The sequence below is a fragment of the Triticum dicoccoides genome, chromosome 1A, assembly GCF_002162155.2.
Source record: "Triticum dicoccoides isolate Atlit2015 ecotype Zavitan chromosome 1A, WEW_v2.0, whole genome shotgun sequence".
NCBI lineage: Eukaryota > Viridiplantae > Streptophyta > Magnoliopsida > Poales > Poaceae > Triticum > Triticum dicoccoides.
Genome location: NC_041380.1, coordinates 55,502,874 through 55,515,747, shown reverse-complemented (window position 1 = coordinate 55,515,747; position 12,874 = coordinate 55,502,874).

The window sequence follows — 12,874 nt, the reverse complement described above, 5'->3', positions numbered from 1 at the left end:
GCTGGATCAAAATGCTTTAGAGGAAGTCATGAGAAGAAGGTACCGATCGTGTCTCCCATCGGTTTATGAGCCGCAGAATCTCTTCAACACACCAGGAGCAGGAGCTGGTAACCAACCCATACTAAACCGGGCGGAGGCACCGGGAACAGGAGCGCAGGTTCAACTGCGCATGATGGACCCTTCTTGCCAGAATAATTTTGTGCCATAGTATGTACCAACACCTCCCGGGCATTATTCCAACCCATTGGACAATATTGTGGCCGCCGCTTCACGCCTGGAAGCCCTCCCAATCGACGGCGAGTCACCAGTTGCGGTGGCAGCACGTCGGGTCAGGGATCTCCTTCAAACGGCGCTAAATCAACAGCAGGCATATTCACACAGTCGTGAGAGGATTCATTCAACTCCCCGTCCAAGACGGAGCTATAGCAGACACGTGGAGGACGAACCGGCTGTGTCCAGCAAAGCACGTCGCCGAAATTCACCACGAGGAAACAACCCGGCGGGGGAGGCGCTAATGCACAAGATGTTGTGGACCACAGCCGCGCACGTCGAGAGGCCGAGTTGGCAGCTCGACACGGAGCATGACAACATACTCTGGTTCACCCTACGGCTTTAGTAGAGCCAGGTGTGGTGTTCAGTTCCTTAGGGGTGTCGTGTCTCACCCCCGCTTTGCATAACGTGAGACTGCCCAAGGACTTCAAGGGACCTCGTAAGGTACCAAATTACACCGCCGATTTGCAACTAGAGGCGTGGGTGGAGAGCTATGAGATGGCAATGGAGATGCTAGATGTGGATGAGGCAGTGTGTGCTAAATATTTCACCATGATGTTGGAAGGAACAACTCGTACTTGGTTGAAGAGCTTGCCAACTAACTCTATCGGATCATGGGCCAAATTGAAGCACCGGTTTATCCAGAATTTCAAAGATACTTGTAAACAGCCAATGTCAATCGCGGATCAGGCCGCTTGTGTCCAAGAGGAAGGTGAGTCCACGACCCATTGGGTTAAACGGGTCTCAGCGATTCTGCATTCATCAGATTGTATCAATGCGGACACCACAGTGTTAACATTAGAGGGCAATTGCCGTTTCAAGCCGCTCAAGTAGAAATTTGGAAGGCTCAAACGTCACTGCAACGATATTTCAACGCTCATGGCCGCTTTGGTTAAATACGCCGATTCAGATAACACCAAGGACCCGGATTTTGAGGAGGACAAACCGGAGAAAGGGAAAAAGAACGACAATGCCAAGGGTCAGCAGCCTAATCCGGCAGGCCATGGGAATAGCGGTAAGCACAAAGCCGACAACAACTTGGACTTTGTTGCTAACACTAATGCTCAGGAGAATAGCCAGCGCCGTAAGGGCAAGCAGCCCCAGAGGGGAGGAGGTTCAGGCCCCAATTTGGAGCTCTTGTTAAATCAGCCCTGTCCAAAGCATGGATCAAAGGAGAAGCCAACATCGCATCTTTGGAAGGACTATTATATCATGTGGGATTTCAAGAATTCCAATATGTTCTAGTATGATAATGGCCCGCCCGGCGGTTCAGGAGGTGGTTTCCACGGGCCGGGTTACAGAGGTGGTGGTTCCGGTTTAGTGTATCAAGGCAACCATACCGGACACATCAATCAAGGGCACCAAAGCAACCAGGGAGGCTACAACCATCAGGGGAATCAGCAGCAACAACAGCGGTCGGGTTACCAGAGCAATCCCAAGCAGCTAAATAGCGGGCAATATCATGTTTTCACCACTAGTTTGTGTAAGCGTGATCAGAAGCTTCACAAAAGAGCAGTAAACTCTATTGAACCGGTAGTGCCTCAGTACTTACGCTGGTCTGAGCAACCCATTTTGTGGAGTTGGGAGGATCACCCACCTCGGGTTGATAATCCGGGTCACTTGGCCCTGGTGGTAGCCCCGCAAGTTGGGGGATACAAGTTTACTAAAGTGCTCATGGATGGCGGAAGTAGTATCGACATTCTGTATTATGACACATTCCGTCGTATGGGGTTGACAGATAAGGATCTTAAACCGTCAAATGTCGTTCTTCACGGTGTGGTGCCCGGTAAGTCTGCATATCCTATTGGCAAGATAGCTTTAGAGGTGGCTTTTGGGGATGATTATGATTCAAGGTCAGAAACATTGATGTTTGAGGTGGTAAAAATCAAAAGTCTGTACCGCGCCTTGTTTGGGCGGCCGGCTTATGCTAAATTCATGGCAAGGCCGTGTTATATTTATTTACAGCTTAAAATGCCAGGTCATAAGGGGACTATCACAGTACATGGAAGCAGAAAGATCGCTTTGGAATGTGAGAAAGGTGATGCGGCTTATACTGAGTCGATTTGTGCCATGGAGGAGCTGAAATTCTATAAGGAGCAAGTTGATCCGGAACATGACTTCTTTGAAAAAGCCAACTACGAAACACAATCCGGCATTGAAGTTTAAATCGGCCATAGATACTAAGATGGTTGACTTTGTTCCTGGCGATTCATCCAAACAGTTCAGCATCAGCGCTAACCTGGATCCCAAATAGGGAAGCATGGTCATCGAGTTCATCCGTGAGAATCGGGACATCTTTCCATTGAAACCTTCTGACATGCCAGGTGTACCGAGGGAACTCGCTGAGCACATACTTAACATTGATCCTAAGTTTAAACCGGCCGGCAGTTTCTCCGCTGCTTCAATGAAGAAAGGCATAAGGCTATTGGTGAAGAGGTAGCCCGCCTGTTGGACGCAGGGTTTATTGTAGAGGTCTTTCATCCAGAGTGGTTGGCTAATCCGGTGCTGGTTCTTAAGAAAAACGGCACTTGGCGTATGTGTGTGGATTACACAGATTTAAACAAAGCTTGCCCTGCAGACCCCTTTGCTCTCCCTCGCATTGATCAGATAATTGATGCAACGGCAGGTTGTGATTGTTTGTGTTTTCTGGATGCGTATTCTGGTTATCATCGGATCAATATGGCAGTTAAGGGCCAGGAGAAGACAACTTTCATAACTCCCTTTGGAGCCTGCTGCTATGTTTCCATGCCTTTTGGACTCAAGAGTGCCCAGGAAACTTACAAGCGATGTGTTTAGAATTGCCTTCATAAGCAAATTGGGCGCAATGTTCATGCATATGTGGATGATATTGTGGTAAAGTCCAGAAAGGAGGAGATATTGATAGATGATTTAAGAGAAACCTTTAACAATCTCCGGGTTTACAAGATGATGCTCAATCCGGAGAAGCATGTCTTTGGTGTCCCGGCAGGCAAGCTCTTGGGTTTTCTGGTGTCAAACATAGGCATTGAGGCTAATCCGGAAAAAAATGCAGAAATTACATCCTTGGCTAAACCGGCGTGTATCAACGATGTTCAACGTCTGGCCGGCCGGATTACAGCTTTGAGCCGGTTTATCAGTTGCCTTGGAGAGAAGGCCATCCCCTTATATCAGATGCTCAAGAAAACAGATAACTTTTTCTGGAGTGAGGCAGCTGATAAAGCGTTCGAGGATCTGAAGAGGCAGCTAGCTGAACCGCCCGTGCTTGCAGCACCAATCGATAAAAAGCCGCTATTACTATATGTGGCTGCTAGTGCCCGGGCTGTTAGTGTAGCCATTGTGGTAGAGCGCAAGGAGCTTGGCAAGGAATATCCGGTTCAGCGGCCAGTTTATTATATCAGTGAGGTGCTCATTGAGTCAAAGCAGAGGTATCCGCATTGGCAGAAGCTGGTGTATGGAGTATTTATGGCAAGCCGGAAGCTTAAACATTATTTTCAAGGCCATCCCATCACAGTGGCCAGTTCAGCTCCTCTGGGTGATATCATTCAAAATAGAGAAGCAACTAGCTGGATTGCCAAGTGGGCTATTGAGCTTGGACCTCATGGGCTCAAATATATACCCCGCACAGCGACCAAATCCCAGGCACTCGTCAACTTCATCAATGATTGGACGGAGTTACAGGCACCTGAAGAGAAACCAAATAATACATATTGGACTATTCATTTTGATGGGTCCAGACAGTTGGAGGGCTCGGGGGCTGGAGTCATACTAACTTCCCCACGAGGTGATAAGTTTTGTTATGTCCTCTGTTTATTGTTCCCGTGTACTAACAATGCAGCTGAATATGAGGCTTTGCTTCACGGTCTTCGGATGGCTAAGGAGATGAATTTGAGCCGGGTTAAGTGCTTTGGCGATTCAGATCTAGTGGTTCTTCACGGTCTTCGGATGGCTAAGGAGATGAATTTGAGCCGGGTTAAGTGCTTTGGCGATTCAGATCTAGTTGCTCAGCAGGTGTCTGACACCTGGGATTCTAAGGACCCACTCATGGTTGCATATCGGTGAGAGGTGGACACAGTGGACAATCAATTTAAGGGTTATCAGGTGGACCATATAGACCGGCGGAAGAATGAAGCGGCGGACGCTTTAAGTCATCTTGGTTCCCAGCGTAAACCGGTCCCGCCCAATGTATTTCTTGATGTATTGCATAATCCATCAGTCAAGGTGCCAACCGAAGAAGATCTAGCTATTCCTGATCCAGGGGCTCAGTTGGTGGCAGCTCTGCATGCCATACCGGATTGGACAATCCCCTATCTGGCTTACATGAACCGAGGCGAGTTACCAGACGATGAAACATTGGCCCGACAGATAATCCGGCGTTCTAAGTCCATGACCATACTCAATGGGGAGTTACATCACTACAGTGTTTCAGGAGCAATTCAGCATTGTGCTTCTCCTCAAGAAGGTTGTGAGATTTTCAGAGAAATCCATGAAGGGGACTGCGGTCACCACGCCGGTTCAAAGTCTTTGGTTGCTAAAGCTTTTCGCCACGGTTTTTACTGGTTGACGGCACATGCTGATGCAGAAGATTTAGTCAAGAGCTATGACGGGTGTCAAAAATTTGCCTGACGTGCGCACATTCCGGCTCAAGAGTTGCGGATGATTCCAATTACGTGACCGTTTGTGACTTGGGGGCTTGATATGGTTGGACCCTTCAAGCGATCCAAGGACAAAAAGACCCATCTATTAGTAGCAGTTGATAAATTCACCAAATGGGTGGAGGCAGAGCTAGTCAGCAAGTGTGACGCAGCCACGGCGGTTCAATTCATCAAAAAGGTGATATTCTGGTTTGGCTTTCCACACAGCATTATACTGATAATGGTACTAACCTGTCAAAAGGGGAGATGGAAGAATTTTGTCAACGAGAGCACATCCGGCTTGATCTAGCATCGGTGGCTCACCCCCAATCTAATGGTCAAGCAGAGAGGGCGAATCAAGAAATTCTACGGGGTATCAAACCCAGGCTTATGGTTCCCTTAAAGCGGACACCGGGTTGTTGGGTTGAGGAGCTACCTTCTGTGTTATGGAGCATCAACACCACACCCAATAGGTCTACGGGTCACACACCTTTCTTCATGGTCTATGGATTAGAGGCCGTTCTTCCTAGTTACATCCGTCACGACTCACCCCGTGTGACAGCTTATGTTGAAGCTGATAATGAGAAGGGACGTCAGGATCCTATGGACCTATTGGATGAAGAGCGTGATCTTGCAGCAGCCCGATTGGCGATTTATCAACAAGATCTGCGACGTTATCACAGCCACCGGGTTAAAACCAGAACCTTTCAAGAAGGCGATTTGGTGCTCCGGCTCATCCAGGATCAGATTGATATGCACAAGTTATCCCCACCTTGGGAAGGACCCTTTGTGGTCAGCAAAAATCTGCACAACGGGTCTTACTAACTCATTGATGTTCGAGAGCATAAAGACTCACGTCAATAGGAGGAGGAGACCAAGCGGCCATGGAACATAGCTCTCCTTCGGCCTTACTATACTTGAAGTCATAGGCTCTTCATCTGTACATATTTATGACAGTGTATATATCATAAAATAAACCGGAGCCTCCGTTATAAGTGGGGAATCTGTTCTTTTTACATCTTGTGTGCCTTATACGAGTTAACTGACAAAGCGGAGTCTTATTAATCCGGTCTTAGCAGTTGCACGGATATAAAGAAAATCACTAGGGGGCTTGGTCATATTTGAACTACAGCTACTCCTCTTGATAGGTTTTGAAACGACAAAGGGATCGCACTAGGGGGCTTGGTTGTTATCACACCATAGCTACACCTATTGATAGGCATTTAGGCCACAAAATAAAAATATGTGGAGCCAAAGAGAGTGTTGCATAAAGCACAGACTCAAACATGGGCACACACTAAGCACAGCTCACAAAGTTACTTGGAGGCTCTTTTTGCAAAGCAGCGAAGAGTTTGAAAGGACCCCTGTAATTAGCTATCAAGCCATGGCTTGGAAGCCTGGTGTATTCACCTAAAACCCCGGGTTAACCTGCCTTCATCAAGTAAGCAACTCCTGTCGAGGTAATCCTGGTATGACCCATCGAACATTTGACATGTCAATCTTTTATAGACCCTGAACTTGTCAATGTTAAAACGATGATTGGTTAATTGGAGGCCATCTTAAAAGGCTTTGTTAAATGGTTTAACTCAGAGGCCTGGCAGCCCATGAAAAGCCTCGATTTGGAGCATGGCAGCTCATAAAAAGCCTTGCATATTTTCCTTTTTGAGTTTTATTTGGTAAAGTTCATAAGTATTTTTTTATAAACCGGCGTCCTTGACCCGGTTTGCTTTTCAACTCAAAGTTGTTGGCATATGATCAGTTATAAACCGGTGTTTATTGACCCGATCTGGTTTGACTAAATCACCAGTATTATAAAGAAAACCCGGTGGTTATACCGGTCCGGTTTAGTATATAGACCGGCAGTACAAAGATGGGGTTATCAACGTTCCGGATTGGTATTAACACCTTTTCCATATACACCGTTGGTCAACCAATGAGGTATGTTATGTATATTGCTTTTTGTACAAACACTTTGGTTATTTCATCTATGTACTGTGCACTTCCTGGATATACTGACCTGTCTAGCGGTAAACCGCTAGACACCTTTAAGTTCTTCAACATAGGAACACAATTCATCATGGGTTATGCATAAATATATCCCAAAGGGTGGCACACGTTGTCATGAGGCATTATAAAACATGCTCGATGGCATGACAAATAACGAAGTTTTGGCTATCCTATCACAAGAAGCCTTCAAAGCGGCTCCAATGGCATAATTGTTTTTCACAAGATCGGCACACGGTGGCCAGTAAACCGGCGACTAGTTTATGACGCTTCGTCTAGATAGTTTGATGGTTGAGGGTCAGTTGGTGTGGGCACTTCTTCATCCCTCCCTAGACGCTGGAAATCAACTGTCGACCAATCGATTCCAGTTAAAGCTTGAAGCTTCCTTATGGATAAGATTGGACTGGTTAATATCAGGAGCATAAGTGTGCTTACGAATCGGAGGCACACGTTCTTCAACTTCATGGATCTCGGCCGGCTGTGTTTTCCCTTCAGCGTCGTAAACCGGTTGAAAATGGGACAAGTCTGTATCATCAGCCAGTGTGCTGGCTACTGGCCTCATCTTCTTGGTCAGCCGCCGGAGGTCATCATTATCAAAGTTTGAACCATCTTCCTTCACACATGGATATCCTTTAATGATATCATCCGCTTCAAGGTCTGGAATCCAGGCTTTGGCTCGAATAAGTGCGGTTAAAGCTCCGGACCTGGCAGTTGCCCTCTTCAATTCGGCAATACGGGCTAGTAACATGGCCAACTTCTCAAGTGTTTCTTTAATCAAAGTTGGGGCCGGTTTGTTATAAGCTGCCGTGCAAATAGCCCGCTGAGACCCAGAGTACAGCTGTTCAACCAATGTATATGCCGCTTTGAGTTTCATGCGCATATCTGTACCAGGATGAGCAATCCGGGTGCCTGTCACAGTTTAACATCAGCATTCTGATCAAAGATAAGGTTCCACAAGTTATACCAAATACATAAAGGGCAGACTTACCAAAGATTGCAGAAGTCATGGCGTCAATTTGCCGTTTCAAACCAGCCAGTTCTTCCACAACCGGTTTCAAGGCAGCCTTGGCATCTTCGGCACTCTTTATTAAACCGGATTTCTCGATCTCCCATTCAACACGGTCTTTGTTGAAAGATTCTTTGAGCTTTTCCATGGCGGCTAGGGCTTTTTCAGCTCCTCTTTGGTTTTGGTGGCTTCTTCTTGTTGGGACTTCACATTGTTTTTCAAGTCAATGATTCGGGTCTCTTTATTCCTCAGATCAGACTGCAAACATTGCAGATATATGAAATGACAGGATACATACATATTCTAAGTACAAACCGCATAACAGGTTATGCACTTCGTACTTGGGGGCTAATTCCTATTTTCTCTAAATTGCTACAGTTTATACAAGTCTCCAGAACAATGTAAATATTATCCTTGACACTTGGGGGCTAATGTATGTTGATTCAAAAACGGATGCATGGATTAAAACCCGGATTAACTTGCTAGAGTTAAACCGGCCTTTGAGGGATACGCGGCAGAAAGCTATCTATTTGCTAAAGGGTAAATATGGTTCTTATGAGTGGTTTAAAGTGCTACGAAGACCCGGGTTATGATTCACATTATAACCTGGCCCTTGGGGGCTATTTGGGCTAGCATTTTCAGGCTATGAAGCACGATAAAGAGGAACAAGAAAATACCTCATATCGCTCCTTCATCAAATTTACCAAACCGGCTTCATAATCCCGGTTTGCGTGCAAGCGATTCAAGAATCCAGAGTGAAGCTCCTCTGCGTTGAGATGAGCATAACTTGCCAAATCACTGCTCCATTTGCCTTTTTCTCTAGTAGCCTGCTCTTCCTTATCACCGTGTTGAGCCAAAACTATAGGATGGCCAGGAGAGATATGGCCTATTCCAGTAATAATAACGTCATCACCTTGGCCTTCAGGGTTTTTGGTTGATGATGTTGGAATTTCAGCATCTTTCACCGGACTAGCCCGGTTTGGTTCTGCCGGTTCAGCATCGAGCGAAGCAGGCTCAGTGTCTGTTGGCTCATCAGTATTTTGGCCTTCAAGGGGCGGGTTATCAGAAGTAGCTTCAGGATGAGGGCCTTCCGGTTCACGAGTTTGTTCCGGTTCACCTCTTGGTTCTTCTTCTTTGGCGACCGGGTCTTCGGGCGGATTGGTAACCCGAGCTTTCTTGTTGGGTCTGGCTTTGGCCCTGCAAATAGAATAAAAGAGGATTAACATCCTATTCAAAGGATTTATAGCGCATTGAAAGGAAAAGTTTTTACAACTTACCCAGCTATAGTTTTCAAAGGGGGAGTTGAGTTGCTGTCGATTCGCCAGAAGATGAAGGAGGTGTCACCTGATAATTTGAATCGGATGGATTAAGAGGTTGTCTAAAATAACCTGCCTTGGGGTAAGAATGGTCAGAAGTAGGAGAGACCTCAGACCGGCGCTTCCGGACCGGAGTGTCACGAATTAAGAGATTGTGTCGGGTTGTCCGGTGAGCTTCATGCTGCTGAGTCTTCAAAATAAATGTTGGATCCAAGTGAGCAAGAGGATGAGAAAAGCTTAATTTCCGTACTGCTTGGCGAGTTTTTGTGTTGGCATACAGTCTGAACCAGAGGAAAGGGTAATTACCTCTACATCATTAGCTTGACTAGCTTCTGCGTCCTCCTGAGGAAGATCATTGTTAATGAGATGCATGAAAAGAGAACCAAGTGAGTCAAGTTCTACCTCAACTTCTGGATCATCAGTGTCGTCATCAAGCTCCATGTTGATCCGGTCAGCCGTTTTCCGTTTTGATGTCCGTTTTACGGCTTTGGTTTTGGGGCGGGATGGCTTGACCACTTTATCCCCAGTCGGCTTTGCCGCTTTCTCTATGGTTTTCTGTTTCCAGAAGGGGTCATCGCCCTACATACACAGAAGAAGGGTTACAGGTTGCATAAGCTAAAAATATTAGAGATGAAAAGGAAATATAATGCTTACAGCAGGCGGTTTGTTCTTTGCATGGAAGGGACTCAGACCGGTTTGACTACAGGCCAGTTCCGATTCATTCAGAATCTTCTTTACACCTTCAGTGACTTCTTCCTTAGATAATTGAAGGTTGCAATGGTGTTGAGGGTCATCAACCTCACCGGTATAATCACACATTAAACCGGAACACCGGCTTAGTGGCAAGATACTCCAGGATATCCAACAGCGCACAAAGTCCACGCCTGTTAAGCCATTGGCCATAAAGGCCCGGAGTTTGGCGAGTTGAGGGGCATATTTCGCCATTTCGGCGGAGCTCAAACGTTGGGGCATCGGATGGGTATTGGAAAGCCGGTGCTCACGAAAGCCTAGAAGGGGATTTTCGTCTTCAGGTGAATTGTCTCTGCAATAAAACCAAGTCTGGTTCCATTCCTTTGGGTGGCTATGATGTTTGGCATGAGGAAATTCAACTTCTTTCCGCTTATGAATCGAGACACCACCAAGTTCTGTGTTTGGGCCATTTACAAACTCTGTGCGTTGGTTTAAGTGAAAGAAATCCCGAAACAATTCTGCAGTCGGTTCTTCCTGTAGGTATGCTTCACAGAAGACTTGGAAGTTGCATAGGTTGGATACTAAATTCGGCCCGATATCTTGTGGATGGAGTTGGAAATTGGCAACTACATCCTGGTAAAACTTTGATCCTGGCGGTTTGAAGCCACGGCCTATGTGGTCAACAAAGACCACGACATCGCCTTGCCTTGGGGTTGGAGGATTTTCTGTTCCTGGAACTCGCCATTTGATTTCAGTTTTCTTAGGCAGGGAGCCGATGATGACCATCTCATTCAACTGAGTCTCAGTAACCCGGGAACGAGCCCAGTTTCAAGCAGTGAATTGTTTGGCCATTGCGAAACAAACAAGCTAAAAATGAAAGGCCGGTTTATAAATCACGCACAATGATATGCAAGATACAATGGAGCAAGAAACATACGAATATGTGAAATGGCGTAAACCGGAGACCAATGCAATAACGGAAAAAGGTAATACAAGGACAGGGGTATTTAGACACTGTTAAACCGGAGTATAACTGTAAAGGTAAAGGTCTCCTCCAGTTTATCAGAGGGCTAATGGTACAGATTGATTATACAAAGTTAAACCGCCTAGGTTGGCGTGTGGAGAAACAGATTCCGCAGAAACATATGATAATTTCGGATCTAAGATAAGACAGGAAAGCAAACATATTTTGACCTAAAAAGGGTAAGGCCCGAAACAGTTTATGAAGGACTACATCAGCTTTTGCGCATAAGGATTTATGGTGGTAACAAAAGATTATCCGCGGCAAGGGATACGATAAAGTGTGAAGCATTCATGTACAGGCCAAGGAAGAACAGCACCAAAAGCTTCGATGAACTGCAAGAGCCGCGAGGAATAGGGAAACCCTAATGGATCTAGGAAAGAAGGGGGAAAGGACTCACTGCGACCGCGGAAGCAACGGAAGGGCGCTGTGGAACTCTGGTGCGAACAGGTTGATGCAGCGGCCGACGGCGAGGCAGAGGCGAGGTTCGAAGATGACGGCGGCGCTCGAGTGCGGGGTCGTCGAGAGGAGGAGGAAGAAGAAGATATGAATGGGTAGCGGAAAGAAAAGAAAGGGGTCATCTGCCGCTATTTATAAGGCAAAGTGATAAAACGGCAAGTGGGAGAATCGAGGAGCCCAAAAATGGATAATTTAATAAAAGTGTCGCCTCGGTAGCTGAATACACATTAAATGAAGGTAATCGTCGACATCAACGGAAAGATGACGTCGGGGCGGTTTATCATAATCTGGTAGTATGACGTCACGGTGGTTTTACAAGATCAAGGTGAAGATATGAGGGAAGAATTTTTCTAAGTGTAGAAGATTGACATGAACAAGTTCAAACCAATCTGGGGCCTAATGTTGGGGATATTACTACTGGAGGTAAACCGGCCTTCTGTAGCCGGGTTAACTCCTTGAAGATTAGAAGCCCATGAAGATGCAAGGATGATGGCGCTTCATGAAGGCCCAAGGCCCAAAGGCGGGTTAAAGCCTGTAAATGTAAACCGACCTAGTCATATAACTTGTATTATAAGATAGGAAGGATAGAGACCAAACCGGATACGTTTATGATCGTGCTTTGGGACTCTGTAGCCCGGCGGGCGTCAACCTATGTATATAAAGGGACGACCCGTCCGCGGTTTAGGGACAGAAAACAACCCGAGAGCCAGACAAAGCGGATTCGCTCCCTGGCCTTCGAAACCCTAGCAATACCAATCACAACTAGATGTAGGATTTTACCTTCCTTGAAGGGGCCGAACTAGTATAAAATCCTTGTGTCCCCTTGTCCGGTTTAACCCTTTGAGCTAACCCGTAGCGATGGCTCCACGACTAAGTCCTTTCACAAGGACATCTGCCGTGACAAACCAACGACAGACATAAAACATCCTTCAGTCTTTTTTCATACATGTCATCCACTGCGGATTGCCAGTATCTTTCCACCATCCTTCGATTGACCTTCATGATCACCTGCACGCGAAGCAAATATTATAACCACGTATATATGCATGCATGGATCAAATTCATACAAAAATTCGGCATGACCTTCCCTAAACATAGGACATATTGAGTTTGCATGCCCGAAATTCACTGAAACGGAATTGAATCGACATTTCGGCAAAACATCGGCAACTCATGTCACCCACATTATTTCATCAAATACACAATGTAGGCAACTCAAATTATGCCATACACAATTCGTTATATATATTCTCATATCGCCCATATATATATAGTTTCGGTCCAATCCACACAAACACCTTTTTTTGCTCACCTATGTGTCGAGAGGGATATCGAGCACCTTTCTTCTTAATTACCTAGTAGCTCTAGATATATAGCTCTAACTAGCTAGCTAGCTAGGGAGGGAGAGAGCTAGCTAGCTAGGGAGATAGTGGGAGATGAGAGGGAGAGAAGAGGGGAGGCATTAATGGAAGAGGGGGGAGGGCAAAGAAGAAGGGGA